This window comes from Dendropsophus ebraccatus, chromosome 6 (assembly GCF_027789765.1).
Source record: "Dendropsophus ebraccatus isolate aDenEbr1 chromosome 6, aDenEbr1.pat, whole genome shotgun sequence".
In the NCBI taxonomy this organism is placed as follows: Eukaryota; Metazoa; Chordata; class Amphibia; order Anura; family Hylidae; genus Dendropsophus; species Dendropsophus ebraccatus.
The window spans coordinates 103,960,934-103,975,355 of NC_091459.1; the positions used below are offsets into that span (position 1 = coordinate 103,960,934).

The 14,422-nt window shown below is 45.3% G+C and overlaps 1 protein-coding gene across 1 annotated transcript in view; it reads left to right on the forward strand.

Moving 5' to 3' along the window:
• Nucleotides 1–13,026: 13,026 nt before the first annotated feature.
• The window catches only part of MYO7B (myosin VIIB), an 83,771-nt gene continuing 82,375 nt past the window's right edge, over nt 13,027–14,422 (forward strand). Inside the window, exon 1 of the mRNA XM_069975476.1 lies at nt 13,027–13,075. The gene's annotated coding sequence lies outside the window, so the exon portion shown is untranslated. The remainder of the gene's footprint in view (nt 13,076–14,422) is intronic.

A 14,422-nucleotide genomic window follows, 5' to 3' on the forward strand; every position in this document is an offset into this window, starting at 1 on the left:
AAGGGCGGGAATTCTGATGAGCGGAAGTACGTCGTGTGCAAAGAAAGAGAAAACCACAGGCATTACCGCATTACTGCTGACCTGTGTGTGGTGATAGCTGCTGGGAGCACACACTCATTCACACATAGGGTTACTGAAAGCGCACTATGTAGAAGGTCAGCGCTGCACTGATGGAATAAGGGGGGAAGCCAGGAATACCTGGGGTGGCTGGGAGGGGCCTGTTCACACAAAGCAGTAGATATGTTGGCCAAACAGCTGCTACCTGCACCCTCCTCTCCTCAGCATCATGTGCCAAGTTATTTCATAGTGGGAAAACCCTTTAACCCCTTCAGGACTGGGCTAGTTTCCGTTTTTTCCTCCTCCTGTTTAAAAGGCCATAGCACTTGCATTTTGTCACCTACAGACCCACATGAGCCCTTACTTTTTGCGTCACTAGTTGTACTTTACAATGACAGACTTAATTTTTCCAATTTTTACAATTATATACGCGGTGAAATTGAAAAAAAGGAATTTGTTTTCATTTTGGGGGGAGGGGGGGTTTCGTGTTTACGCCATTCGCCCTGTGGTAAAACTGACATGTTATATCTGTTCCTCACGACGGTACGATTACAGGAATATGTTATTTAAATGACTTATTTTATCTGACGGCTTTAAAAAAAATAAAATCTTTTTTTTAAAAAAACTGTTTAAAATTGCTCTATTTCCAGCCTTATAACGCTTTTATCCTATGGTCTATGGGGCTGTGGGAGGTGTCATTTTTTGCGCCAAGATCGATCCTATCGGTACCTTGATTGCAACTTTCTGATCACTTTTTACTACAATTTTCTGGTTTTGATGTGACAAAAAAGGCGCAATCTTGCACTTTCGCATTTTTTAGCGCTTACGCCGTTTACCGTGTGAGATCAGGAATGTAAAAACGTAATGGTTCGGGCGATTATGCACGCGGCGATACCAAATATGTTTGTTTATTTATTTGTATTTATAAAATGGGAAAATGGGTGATTCAAAGTTTTATTAGGGGAGGGGATTTTTTATTAATAAAAACACTTTTTTTTCCCCTATACTGTAACTTTTAGTCCCCCTGGGGGAATTTCAGTTCTACTGCCATAGAGATCACTGCAGTATTTAACCCCTTAAGGACGGAGCCCATTTTCGTTTTCATGTTTTTGTTTTTTCCTCCTTAGTACTTGCATTTTATCACCTAGAAACCCACATGAGCCCTTATTTTTTGTGTCACTATTTTTACTTTGCAATGGCAGACTTAATTTTTGCATAAAATATGCTGCGAACCCAGAAAAAAATGATATGCGCGGTGAAATTTAAACAAAAACGTAATTCTTCGCGCGCTTCGTTTTTACACCGTTAGTCCTATGGAAAAACTGAAATGTTATTTATGTTGCTAAAGTCGGTACAATTAAAACGATATGCAACTTGCATGACTTTTATATTATTTGGTGGCTTTTGAAAAAATAAAAATTTTCACAGAAAATAAACGTTCCCATACTTATAACGCTTTTATGCTTTGGTCTATGGGGCCGATTGAGGTGTCATTTTTTGCGCCATGATCTGTTCTTTCTATCGGTACCTTGATTGTGTATATGCGACTTTTTGATCACTTTTTATTACATTTTTCCTGGATTTGATGTAAACAAAAATGCGCAATTTCTTACTTTGGCAAGTTTTTGCGCTAATGCTGTTTACGGTGCAAGATCAGGAATGTGATAAATTAATAGTTTGGACGATTACGCACGTGGCAATACTAAATATGTTAATTAATTAATATATTTTTATTTATAAAATGGGAAAAGGGGGGTGATTTAAACTGTTATTAGGGGAGAGGATTTTTTATTTATTAATAAAAACACTTTATTTTATTCTGACTCACAGTAATTAGAAGCCCCCAGGAGGACTTCTACATACACAGCACTGACCTCCCATTGAGATCAATGCTGTGTATATAATACAACAATGATCCATCAGATCATTGCTCCATTATACTGGTCTGCTGCAGACCACATACATGGGGTGCCGAGCCGGGATCAGCGTTGGAGCGACGCTGAGCCCTGGCCGGCTCAGTACAAGGGATCTCCCCTCTGCGATCGCATCGCAGGAGGGAGATTTCCCACTAGACACCAGGGACAGGGGGCACAGCTGCTATTCAAATGCAGCTGTCAGCTTTGACAGCTGCATTTGAATAGATAATTAGCCGGCCGCGGCGGCTAATGCACGCGGTCCCTGGCTGCACATAGCAACCGGGGACCGCGGTCTGCAGAGAGGGCTCACGCCGGGAGCCCTCTCTAATCACCCTTCATGCGTCGTTAAGGGGTTAAAGCAACTCTGAACCCACAATATGCTCCCCTAAAACGCTTGTACCGTCAGATAGCTGCTTTTAATCCAAGATCTGTCCTGGGGTCCATTCGGCAGGTGATGCAGGTATTGTCCTAAAAGGAACTTTTAAACTCGCAGCCCTGTGTGAAACGTGTGGACTAGAGTGTCTGTGACCTAGGCCTGCTAAATCTCTCTGTCTCTCCACCCTGTCCTCTTCACCATTCGAAATGCACCTGGGCAGGATTTTTTTATGACAATAACTGCATCACCTGCCGAATGGACCCCAGGACAGATCTTGGATTAAAAGCAGCAATCTGAAGGTACAACTGGTTTTGGGGGATAGATTGTGGGTACGGAGTCGCTTTAAAAGCAGATAGGCACCATGCATGTTTTTTTCAGAGCCTGCACAGGCCTGAAAATTGGCCCCAAACTGCCTATATGCACGGCAGCTACTGACAGGTATACATCCAGCACCCACAGCATATGAAGTGTGCTCATATGATACACTACAATGCTTCTATATTTATTATCTATAAGTGTTATGCTGACACATTTTTTTTTTATCGAGAGTCCGAGGAGCGTGCTCTCACCCAAGTGCACAAAAAGGTGCAGACGTGCCACACAAAAAAGTGCAACAAGGATGCGGTCTATCGCAAGCCCACTCTAAAAAGAGATGGGCCCCCAACCAACCACATTCCCTCCCCTTCCGGGCCAGAAGGCTCCTGCAAAGGTTCGGGACAAATATCCTCTCACTGCCGAAGCAGAGAGAGGACCAATGCCGCTCATAGCAACCACCCTAGCGTTAGCTAAGGCGTTCGCCGATGAGCAGCCGTACCAAACGGTTTGGCTATCTCCCGAAGGAGACCCAGGGGTGCAGGGAGTCAAGGAACCTGATGGCCACACATGCCTCCCCTAGACCTCTAGGGGGACACCCAGAAGGGCGACCGCAACCTAGAAAATCCTTGTGACAAAATACACGTGAAAAGTGAACACACAGTGACAAAAATTAAATTAAATAAATAAAGATGTGTGCTGTGTGATACAGCCCGGACATCCGGCCGGATCTATAAAAATTTCCCATAGCTCTCAACAGCCGGAGACCGGAAAGCTAAAGGTGAGTGTGCTCAAGGGGTGATAGTGAAGTACCGTGCTAAGTGCTTTCACTCAGTGGGATCCCATCTCCAGTGAGTTACGGCACCCTGGGGTCACCACTCCCAGGGCACTTCTGGCACCTCGGCTCTCAGCCCCCTCGAGCCCCTGGCACAGATCCGGAGGGTCATGGCATCTTGCACCGGCTGACTTGCCGCGCCAGCCACCTGCTCAACCCTTATTCCCTCCGTGTGTTTCCCTGCTCTCTCACGAGCGGTACTACACTTGATCTTAGCCAAAAGGCCGAGAAGCGAAGTGTTATGCTGACACATATCCTTTTAGGCCTTGGAGGCCTGCATAATCCAACAGCACCCCACACTTACATTGCACCAGTCAACCCCTTAATGCTCTGCGCTGTACTTGTGGTGAGGCAGTAATGCAAGCTCAGGAATCAGTGATCATACCCATTGTGCACTCACTGCTAATACCATTTAGACATTTAAATAAATTTGAATACCCCACTAACCTGTCACCAACTGTGTCCAATCTAACTGATCAATGCAATGACATGCTATGCTAAGTGGGCCATTTCCTATGGGAGCGTCATCATATATTATGAAAACACAGCCCAGCATCCAGCAGCGGTGGAGGAATGGCACAGGCAAATATACATTACTGACATTTCCCCAGCAGCCCAGGTAACATGCTTAAGTATCAATTTTTCCTGAACAGCGCCCTGAAAGGTTAATTTGGGGAACAAAGTCTAAGTAGCTCTACACTTAAATGGAGACCTTCATGAGTTGCCCTGGTACTCATGGTTTCGTGCTTCAATTCCCTATGGAAAGGTGAAGGGCGGAAGGCATGAAAGCCATGTATTGACTGTGACTGGTGGCCAACTGAGACCAGTGGTTGCTGGAGGACACTAGCTCAACGTGTCGTTTGGATTTAAGATGAGCCTCTCCCTTGGCAGTAGAACCAAAGTTATTAAAGCGGCACTATCAGAAGGTTCTGACCAGAGAACCTGCTAATATGCCCCATAAGCTGATTACCTAAGCTGCACATCACCGTTCTGAAACTTGTCCAACTCCCCCCCCCCCATTGCCGAGTAATAGCCTAATTGCCCTTATGCAAATCATTTGCTTTAGAGCATTTGGGGCGTGTCCTACTTGCCCCGAGCACCACTGTGTCCCGCTCGGCCCGCCCCCTCCTGTGTTTTCCAGCCCACCCCCTCCTGTGTCTTCCAGCCCTTCCTCTGTCACCCAGCCAGCCCAGTTCACCGCCCCTGTACCACCCACTATGCATATTAATATATGCATGCATAGTGGCCTCATCAGCATGCAAGTGAGGGTTGGTGAGGATTCTTCTTCCTGCGTGCCAGATGGCCGTCCGATTTGCGTATGCCCGGGAAGATGCCCGTCTCCGATGGAACATCTTCCCGGCACTTGCGTGCTGATGAAGCCACTACAAGGGGGGGGGGAACTGGGCCGGCTGGAAGGGGACAGGCTGCGCGGGACACAGTGGTGCTCGGGGCAAGTGGGACACCCCCTAAATGCTCTACAGCACATGATTTGCATAAGGGCAATTAGGCTATTAATCGACAATGTGAGGGAGTTGGACAAGTTTCAGAACGGTGATGTGCAGCTTAGGTAATCAGCTTATCGGGCATATCGGCAGGTTCACTGGTCAGAACCTGCTGATAGTGCTGCTTTATGGTGCGTTCACACCTACAGGATCTGCAGCTGATTTTCTGCAGCTGATTTCATTTAAATAACTGAACACAGCATCAAATCTGCTGCAGATCCTGTAGGTGTGAACGCACCCTTAAATGTCTCTTCAGTGTTAACTGGATTAGATGCTTGTTGTTGTAGTATTACCTATGATGCCGAGAATATTTTACTTAGCACGACCCAGGTAGAATACTTGACGCTTATCCCCTCTAGAATACATGGGGCCACAAGATGACCCTGGCCAATTCTTTGTCTCCTATAGGTAGTCACAAATCATATTAGAGTTCTAGCCCCAGGTGGAGTAATGAAACTGGAACAAGTCTGACTAAGCTTACTTTACTTATGCTATGGAAGAACCAGGCCTAACTATCTGCATAGTAGCAGTGCTGGCAGAGACATCTTCTCTTTTCCCTGAGCAAAGCCAGACTACACTGTTTGGTTACTGTCCTCTGCATAAAAAAACTGGACTCAGGAAAGATGAATGCAGCACATTATCAGCAAAGTGCACTCATCAGCCGGAAGCTGTGTATGGGACATACTTGGACGTTCCAGCATGATAACACTCCAAAACACCAAGTCAACCTGTCATTGGCTACAGCAGAACAAAGTGAAGGTTCTGGAGTGGCCATCTGAGTCTCCTGACCTCAATATCATTGGGCCACTTTGCGGAGATCTCAATCAGTTCATGCAAGACAGATCGGGAATTTACAGGAACTGGATTTTTTTTGCCAAGAAGAATTGGCAACTTTACTATCTAAGAAAATAGCCTCATCCACAATTAACACAAAAGACTACAAGTTGTCACTGATGTTAGAGGGGGCAATATACGGTATTAAGAGCTGGGGTACGTGAACTTTAGATCAGGGTCATTTGGATGTTTTTGGTTGTCATTATGATTTAAAAAGATAAAATCAGTAGTTTGACAACACATGCCTTCACCAAACCACATGATGAGTGGGGAAAAAGTTTTTGTATTATCATTCATATTCTTTGAAAAAAAGGACAAAGAAAGTAAAAATGCTGCTGCCGCATGTACACTTTGAACATCAGGTGGTGCCACATTATGTCAGCAAATGTAATAACTTTTCATTGCTTTTTTATGTTTGTTTTTTATTTACATGAAAATGTAAATTTCAACTTTTAGAGATGCAAAACATCCAGAGATGTAAATGTCAATGTTTCTCACATAGTTTAAAACTAACACTAAAACACTAAGGCACATCATAATCATAATCATAATCTTAATTTACTATTTCACAAAGTCTCATATGTCAGCGCAGTAGTTAATCCGTTCCTGGCAGACATTGGGAGGGGGGTGTAAGCATGTGAGAACATAATGGGATTGCTCAGTAGGCAACACTGACCTGTTTTCATCTCGAGTGTGAAGAAGCCTCATTTATCCCTGGAAATTACTGAAACCTTTATCTTTGCACAGCTTAGCAAGAATTGCAAGATCAAATATGTAAATGAACAGTCACACTTCTGTGCTACATGGGTCTACATAGTTTCTTCTGTATTTTGTTTCCACCCGATGGCATCCATATAATCCAGTAAGTATAAGTTATATCTAGAGTGTAGGCTCTGTATGAGAATTTGTAGTGTTGAAATTTTATGAATTTTATTATATTGTGACTCATTTCCAGAATTTATTTGTGTTATTTTGGCAAGTAATAGACATTTTTCAGATAATAAAATAAGAGGGGCATTGCAGTTTAACGTCTGATACCATAAACATGGTGGATATATACTATCACATAAAGTTTGCTAACTATCACATAAAGGTTGCTAACTATTCATTTGGATATTCTGTAAGGATTCCAGTTTATCTTTGTGTATAATTTATATGAGGGGATAATTGTGAAGTTAGCCCTATAAGGCACCCTGGTAACCAGAATATCTTAGTCAGTAATGTTAAATCTTTTTCTTCAACTAATAAGTACCTATGCCTTTGATGAATCCATAAAAGTTTCTGAAGTTCTGTAATGTACAGTATAATCTAGTACTACAGTAACTTTTTGTTGTAAGCAGGGCTTTCTATGGAAGAGTGTTTTCTAGGTGTAAACAGTGGGGTAGATGTCTTCTTCATGTCGTGCAGATTTTATGGTATGCAGAATCCTAGTGTAACCAAGTGCAGTTCAAAAACCATCTTGTGTCATCACCGCTTTTGTCAAAGATCACTCCTATGGGGTTATACTGAGGGCTGTGCCATTTGGGTTGCCAATATACTGTACCAAACTGCCTTGGCCTGTATATTTATATACAGTATCCCAGGCAAGGACTGAAACAGAATATTTGCTCCAGGTAAAGGAAGGCCTAGCTACAACTGCAGAGTGCTGGAGGTGGGGCACTGTTCACACCAGTGTTTTCCCTGTTATATCAATAGTAGCAAAGACAGCAACATTCTTGCTATCACAATTACCATAATCATGACCAAAACCAGATTGACTTAACGGCATCCAACAAAATTTGTTGATGTTGAGTTGAAACAGATTTATTATAGCTTTCATGGCACTGTTAAGAATAGAAGTCATGATGATGATGCATCACTTGCTGGTGATGTGAGGATTGCTTCACACTTCTGTCAGGGCTCCATTACTGACAGAATCTGAATGGACGAGGAAGCGATAATTTTTTCACCAACCAAATCCTGTAAAATAAACGGACATCATACAGAAACCCAACGGACCCAGGGCCATATTTACCACTAGGCATCCGTGGTCCGGTGCCTAGGGCAGCACCTTGCTGGGGGGGGGGTAGCACCAGGGAGTAGGTGGAAGGAAACAACTTTTTTTTTTTTTTCAGTCTCCGACATCCTGTTCAGATTTGCCAGTAAATCTGGTGTATTTTCGAAGGGGGGGTATATAGTGGTATTGGTCAGGTCTGGTATGGCGGTGTTATCCAGTCACAGTATAGTGGTATTGTTCACTTCTGGTGTGGCGGTGTTAAATGTGACGTCTGGAGCTATTACCTACCAGTCTACAAATCCTGTGGTGAGAATCCATTCACACAATATGCAGACTGCTCTAATCACTGATTCAATGTGGAAAACCCTTGAAAAAACTAGATTCAGAAATGCATGTGGCCGAAACACTCTCCCCCACACTCCCCAAGATGGAACGTCTTCAGGTTTAGCACCCCCCATAAAGTCAGTGGGATCTCTCTGGTATCTTTCTGCATCAATTTGTGTCCATTCTTAAACAAACCAACAAACCACCTGTCTCCATTCTGTGGAGCTGAACTGACTCTCTGCCGGATGCCCAAACAGAGCCATGGTGCAAGGGTGAACCCTGCCTAAATGTTATTGGAAATTGTAGTCCTGAAACATTTTTATTATTATCATTGTCACATAGTAATTAACACATTTATGTTATTTTATTTCACTTCACAGGTTGACAGGTTGAGATTGCTAGAATAGAAGCCAGTGAGTCCAGTTCCAGCATGGAGATCATATATGGCAAGTACAGCATTGCACACAGTGTAGTCCCTTTGTTGAGCTCTCTTGGTTGAACTTGATGGATTTTATAACTATGCATTTTTAGTTCACACAACATAAATTTTCAATAAATGACAGCTGTTGCAACACCATCAACTATTTATTGAAAATAAAATTGTGTCCCATGGAATCACAGCCAGGGTGTATACACACTGTATACATTCCGTCCGGGATACCATGCGGCCGCATAGAAAGCTCCGGCCGCACTTTACATCGTCTGCTAAGGGCCCGCATTCCAAATCAAAAGAAGTGAAGCTCATCCGGCATGAACTTCACTGACAGTGACCATTCAGTGACACGGCCGTGTCGCAGAACGACTGCTGTCTAAGGCCCCATTCACACGTCCGTGTCAGTTTTTACTGTCAGGAAATCCTGATCAGGAGACCTCAAATGTCATCAGGAAAGTATCAGGATTTCCTGACAGTAATCCGTTTTTACCATCAGGAAACCATCAGGAAAAACCTTCAGGATTTGCTGATGAGATAATATGGTCTAGTATGCCAACATAAATCACAGGTACCCACACAGCCCCTAGTGTACCTGGATGGCCACAGGCTGCAGAACTACAACTCCCATCATGGCCTGTCAGCAAGGCATGGTGGGAGTTGTACTACTGCAACCTGGATGGCCACAGGCTGCAGAACTACAACTCCCATCATGGCCTGCCAGCAGAGCGTGCGGTTGATCGGCCGGCGCTGAGGTCCGTGGGGGGGTGGGGGGGGGTGCGGTTGATCGGCCGGCAGTGAGTTTCGGGGGAGGGGGGGTTGCGGGTGATCGGCCGGCGGCCAGAGTGGGGGGGGGTTGCTGCGGGTGATCGGCGGGCGGCCAGAGTGCAGGGCGGGTGGTGGGGAGATCTCAGGCAGTCCTGTGCTAAGGTCCGGGTCCAGGGCTGGCTCTCTACCAATCCGAAATCGCGGGCAATTTCCTGATATACATCAGGAAAATGCCCGTGATTCCGGCGCTCCCATAGACTTCTAGGGTGTCCGTGTCTAATGTTAGCCTATGAGTCCGGAAATCCGGACAGATTTTCCGGACGTGTGAAGGGGGCCTTACTGAGTGTGAACCCAGCATAATACTGTATACAGGAAAAGGTTTATCTTAAACACAATCATAATTCTAGTCTGTCTGTTAATCTTTTTATTAAATAAGTTTGTTTACAAAATAGTTGGGGGAATTTAAGTGTTTTAAACGCCAGCTGTAAAGGCTAGCTATCTGTAGGTTAATAGAGGAGTTTACACTGAGAATTGTGCTAGCTTTTATTAGGCACAGCAATGCACTATTTCTTTGTAACCCAACTTTTTATTCATATCGAAATGTGGCAGTTTATTGCAGTGGGGCACTTTGTTTACCCCTAAATGCATTCATACAGCCGGTCACTCCTATATAGTGATGTCACGATACCAGTATTTTGAGTTTGATACCAATACCAACATTTTTTTTCAATGCTCGATACCAATTCGATACTTAATAAATTATATTTTTCAAAAAACAAACAAAAAAACTCCACAATATTAGAAATGCCCCCCCAACTGTCAGGTCTGTACGAACCAATTTATGTTCCTTTAATTTTTTAAATTTAAAATGTGACCATTGACCTGGTCCGTGCCGCGACCTGCGCCGCGGAAAAATAGGACATGTCGTAGTGCGGATCGTGGCACGGATCCCCCCCCCCCCCGCCACCCAGCCGCAGAGATGACAGGAGAGCATGATGTGCGCTCCTGTTATCTCATTTACTACTCACCTACTCTCCGCGCTGACCGGCTTCATCTTCACCAGAAGTGGCCGGGACTACGCTACCTTCTCCCGGCAGCGTAGTCCCGGACACTTCAAAGGAGCATGTGTAGCCGGTCAGTGCATGGGGGAATCCGTGTCGGGCGGCGGGGGCTCCGGCTAGGGGATCCGTGCCGCGATCCTCATCCGGATTGCGGCAGGGATAGTATGAAAGAGGCCTAACACTTCAGCTATCAGGGAAATGATGGGGACTGTAGTCATGTAACACACACCAGCTATCAGGGGGATGATGGGGGTTGTAGTCATGGAACACTTCAGCTATGTGGGCCTATGGGGGCTGTAGTCATGGAACACACACCAGCTATCAGGGGGGTGATGGGGGTTGTAGTCATGGAACACTTCAGCTATCAGGGGCCTATGGGGGCTGTAGTCATGTAACACACACCAGCTATCAGGGGGATGATGGGGACTGTAGTCATGTAACACACACACACACACACAGCAGCTATTAGGGGGATGATGGGAGCTGTAGTCATGTAACACACACAACAGCTATCAGGGGGATGATGGGAGCTGTAGTCATGTAACACACACACACACCAGCTATCAGGGGGATGACGGGAGCTGTAGTCATGTAACACACCAGTTATCAGGGGGATGATGGGAGCTGTAGTCATGTAACAAACACACACACACCAGCTATCAGGGGATGATGGGAGCTGTAGTCATGTAACAAACACACACACACACACCAGCTATCAGGGGGATGATGGGAGCTGTAGCCATGTAACACACACACCAGCCATCAGGGGGATGATGGGAGCTGTAGCCATGTAACACACACACACACACCAGCTATCAGGGGATGATGGGAGCTGTAGTCATGTAACAAACACACACACACACACACACACCAGCTATCAGGGGGATGATGAGAGCTGTAGTCATGTGAAACACACCAGCTATCAAGGGGATGATGGGAGCTGTAGTCATGTAACAAACACACACAGCAGCTATCGGGGATGATGGGAGCTGTAGTCATGTAACACACACACCAGCTATCAGGGGGATGATGGGAGCTGTAGTCATGTAACACACACACCAGCTAGCAGGGGGATGTTGGGAGCTGTAGTCATGTAACAAACACACACAGCAGCTATCGGGGATGATGGGAGCTGTAGTCATGTAACACACACACCAGCTATCAGGGGGATGATGGGAGCTGTAGTCATGTAACACACACACACACCAGCTATCAGGGGGATGATGGGAGCTGTAGTCATGTAACACACACACCAGCTATCAGGGGGGTGATGGGAGTTGTAGTCATGTAACACACACACACACACACCAGCTATCAGGGGGTTGATGGGAGCTGTAGTCATGTAACACACACACACACACACCAGCTATCAGGGGGGTGATGGGAGCTGTAGTCATGTAACACACACACACACACACACACACCAGCTATCAGGGGGTTGATGGGAGCTGTAGTCATGTAACACACACCAGCTATCAGGGGGATGATGGGAGCTGTATTCCTGCTGTCAGGGCATGGTGACCACTGACCCAGCAGGGTGACCTGGATTTGGGCAGCAGGGTAAACTGCAGGCTGCAGACCCCCCTCCCCCCCCCTTCCCAGTGAGAGCCAGGCCGACCCCCTCTTCACCCCTCTCCAGTAGCTGAAGGGAGTGTCTTGCCGGCCTGCCGCCCCCTCACAGTCCTGCGGCCCCCACCTCACAGTTCTGTGCAGCCAGAGGTAGTGGCCGCATCTCCTCCCCACCTCCAGCCTTCTCCACCGGTCTCCTCTTCATGAAGCGCCGGCCACTCTCCCTCTGCAGCCGCCGACCCTGCTCTGACCCTTTTACTAAAGGGTAAATGACTGCCGGCCGCAGTCATTAGTAGCTGAGGTCTGCTACACACTGTAGCCGACCCCTGCTGCATATGGAACAGGTTAGGAGAGGGGGATAATGCCGCTGTCAGTGTGACAGCGGCATTGGAAGTTAGCGCCACCGGGAGCGGAGGGAGGGTGGGTGGACAGAGGAAGTGACGCCAGGGGGGGCATGCAGAGCATATGGCAGGCACTCAGCTTGTTGCCCACCATGTCTTCTGCTGTATACTCTATGATAAGCCGCACTGCTGCGCGGCTTATCATAAAGTATCGAATACCAGGAAATCCTGGTATCGAACCGAAAATATGCCCTGAAAATCGATAGTAGAATCGATTTTTCGGTGCATCGTGCATCCCTACTCCTATAACAAGGACTGGGACAAGGGGTAGGCAGGGTAGGCACCACTGTACATCTAGCCCAGTGTAGACACCCTTTTCTGCATCGGGAATTTTCAGTGCTAGCGAGTTGTGGGAGCTCATTGCCACCTGTAACAATGTAATGACATGTAAAAAAAAAAAATCGATTTAAATGCCAGTCATGCCTTTTTATTATAAATGTTTGGGACTCTGAACTCATCTATGATTGACTAAGATTTGTTTAAATTAACTTTCATGTTCATGTACCCTAGTGAAGCTTAAGACAGCTGGCTATTAAAAGGTTACTAAATATTAATTTATGGTTATGTAAATGAGGTAAAGGACAGGGATAAGCCAGGCTGAAAGAAGTGCAAAGTACGCTCATAAATGAGGCTGACGAGACGTGGTAAAAACTTCTTTTTCCTGGGAATCTTGACCAAGCAACACACACAGAAGGTAACTTTTATCTCCTTTATTAACACGCACAATACACTTTAAGGAATTAAGACTCATCCTGAGCAATGTATTCATATAAGCTCACAACAGACATTACACTTACAGTATATATGAGGAGTCCATATTTTACTACATAAATACATTTATGCTGCTCATGCTCAAAAGTGGTGGAACTCAATGTCGACTGTTGAGTTTCATTTTTCCCATTTTATTTTCTCAGCTTGAGAACTAACATGGAAGTCGCTAACAGTGACACCCTCTTTTTTCTCCATATTATCATGTACCTGATTACTAGAGCTTTTGTATAGTATTTGTCACCAAAATGTGCTTTTTTTTATTTGCTTTCTGCAGAAATCATTTTAAAAATTATATATATATTCATATTATACTATGAGAGGGCTTTTGTTTTTCTATACGTTATCTTCACAAGTTTTAATTATGGATCTTAATCAAAATGCCTGCTCATACATAGCTGCTCTGATGCTCTTTAAAATACATAGCAGCTTTTTCTTGAAGCTGACATCTGATTGTTCTGTAAGAAAATAGCGTCAGATGCAGCGCACTCTGACGCTGTACTATAATGCAGTGGCCACAATTGCTTGAACCCCTCGCAGACATGTGATTCCCAAAGCTTCTATCTGAATGAAGTGACAATCATATATGGGGCTGTGCATGTTCCATTCAAACAGTGCTCGGCTATCTTCAGTGCTATGGCGGGTTAATTATTAGTGATGTGCGTTGGTGGAAAGGTCATAATCTTTGGTGACATTCAGAGTTGTGGTGGGGGATTCGAAATTGTAATATGAAGCTTTACAGTAATGCAATATCTGTAAACCCCACCACCTACCATGTGCCATTTATATTATTAGGGTATGTTCACACTGAGTAAAATAGGCGGAATTCCGTGGCGGAGCTCTCCTCCGCGAAATTTCGTCTGTCTCATTGACACACATAGCATCTCTATGGTACAGCGCATGCTCCTCCGCTGCCGTCGCTCTCCGCCTAAAGAAGTGACATGTCTCTCCTTTGAGCGGAGAGCGGCGGCAGCGGAGGAGCCTATTTTACTCAGTGTGAACATACCCTTATATGGAAAAGAGAGCTATGAAACCCTGAGGCACCAGATCCCTGATGCTACTACTCCCTCTGCAATTACTAGAGCAATGACCCTAGGGAGATTAATTTCTGGTTGATAAGTGGTGATAAAGGGGGGGGGGGAAATGAAGGGATCTCTTATGTTGTTCAGTGTGTATGTGGGTGGGGGCTACAATATAGTCAAACATCACCCTTTCTGGAAAATCATTTGTCCTTAAACATGGTCTCACACACACACACATTTTTTTTTATTTA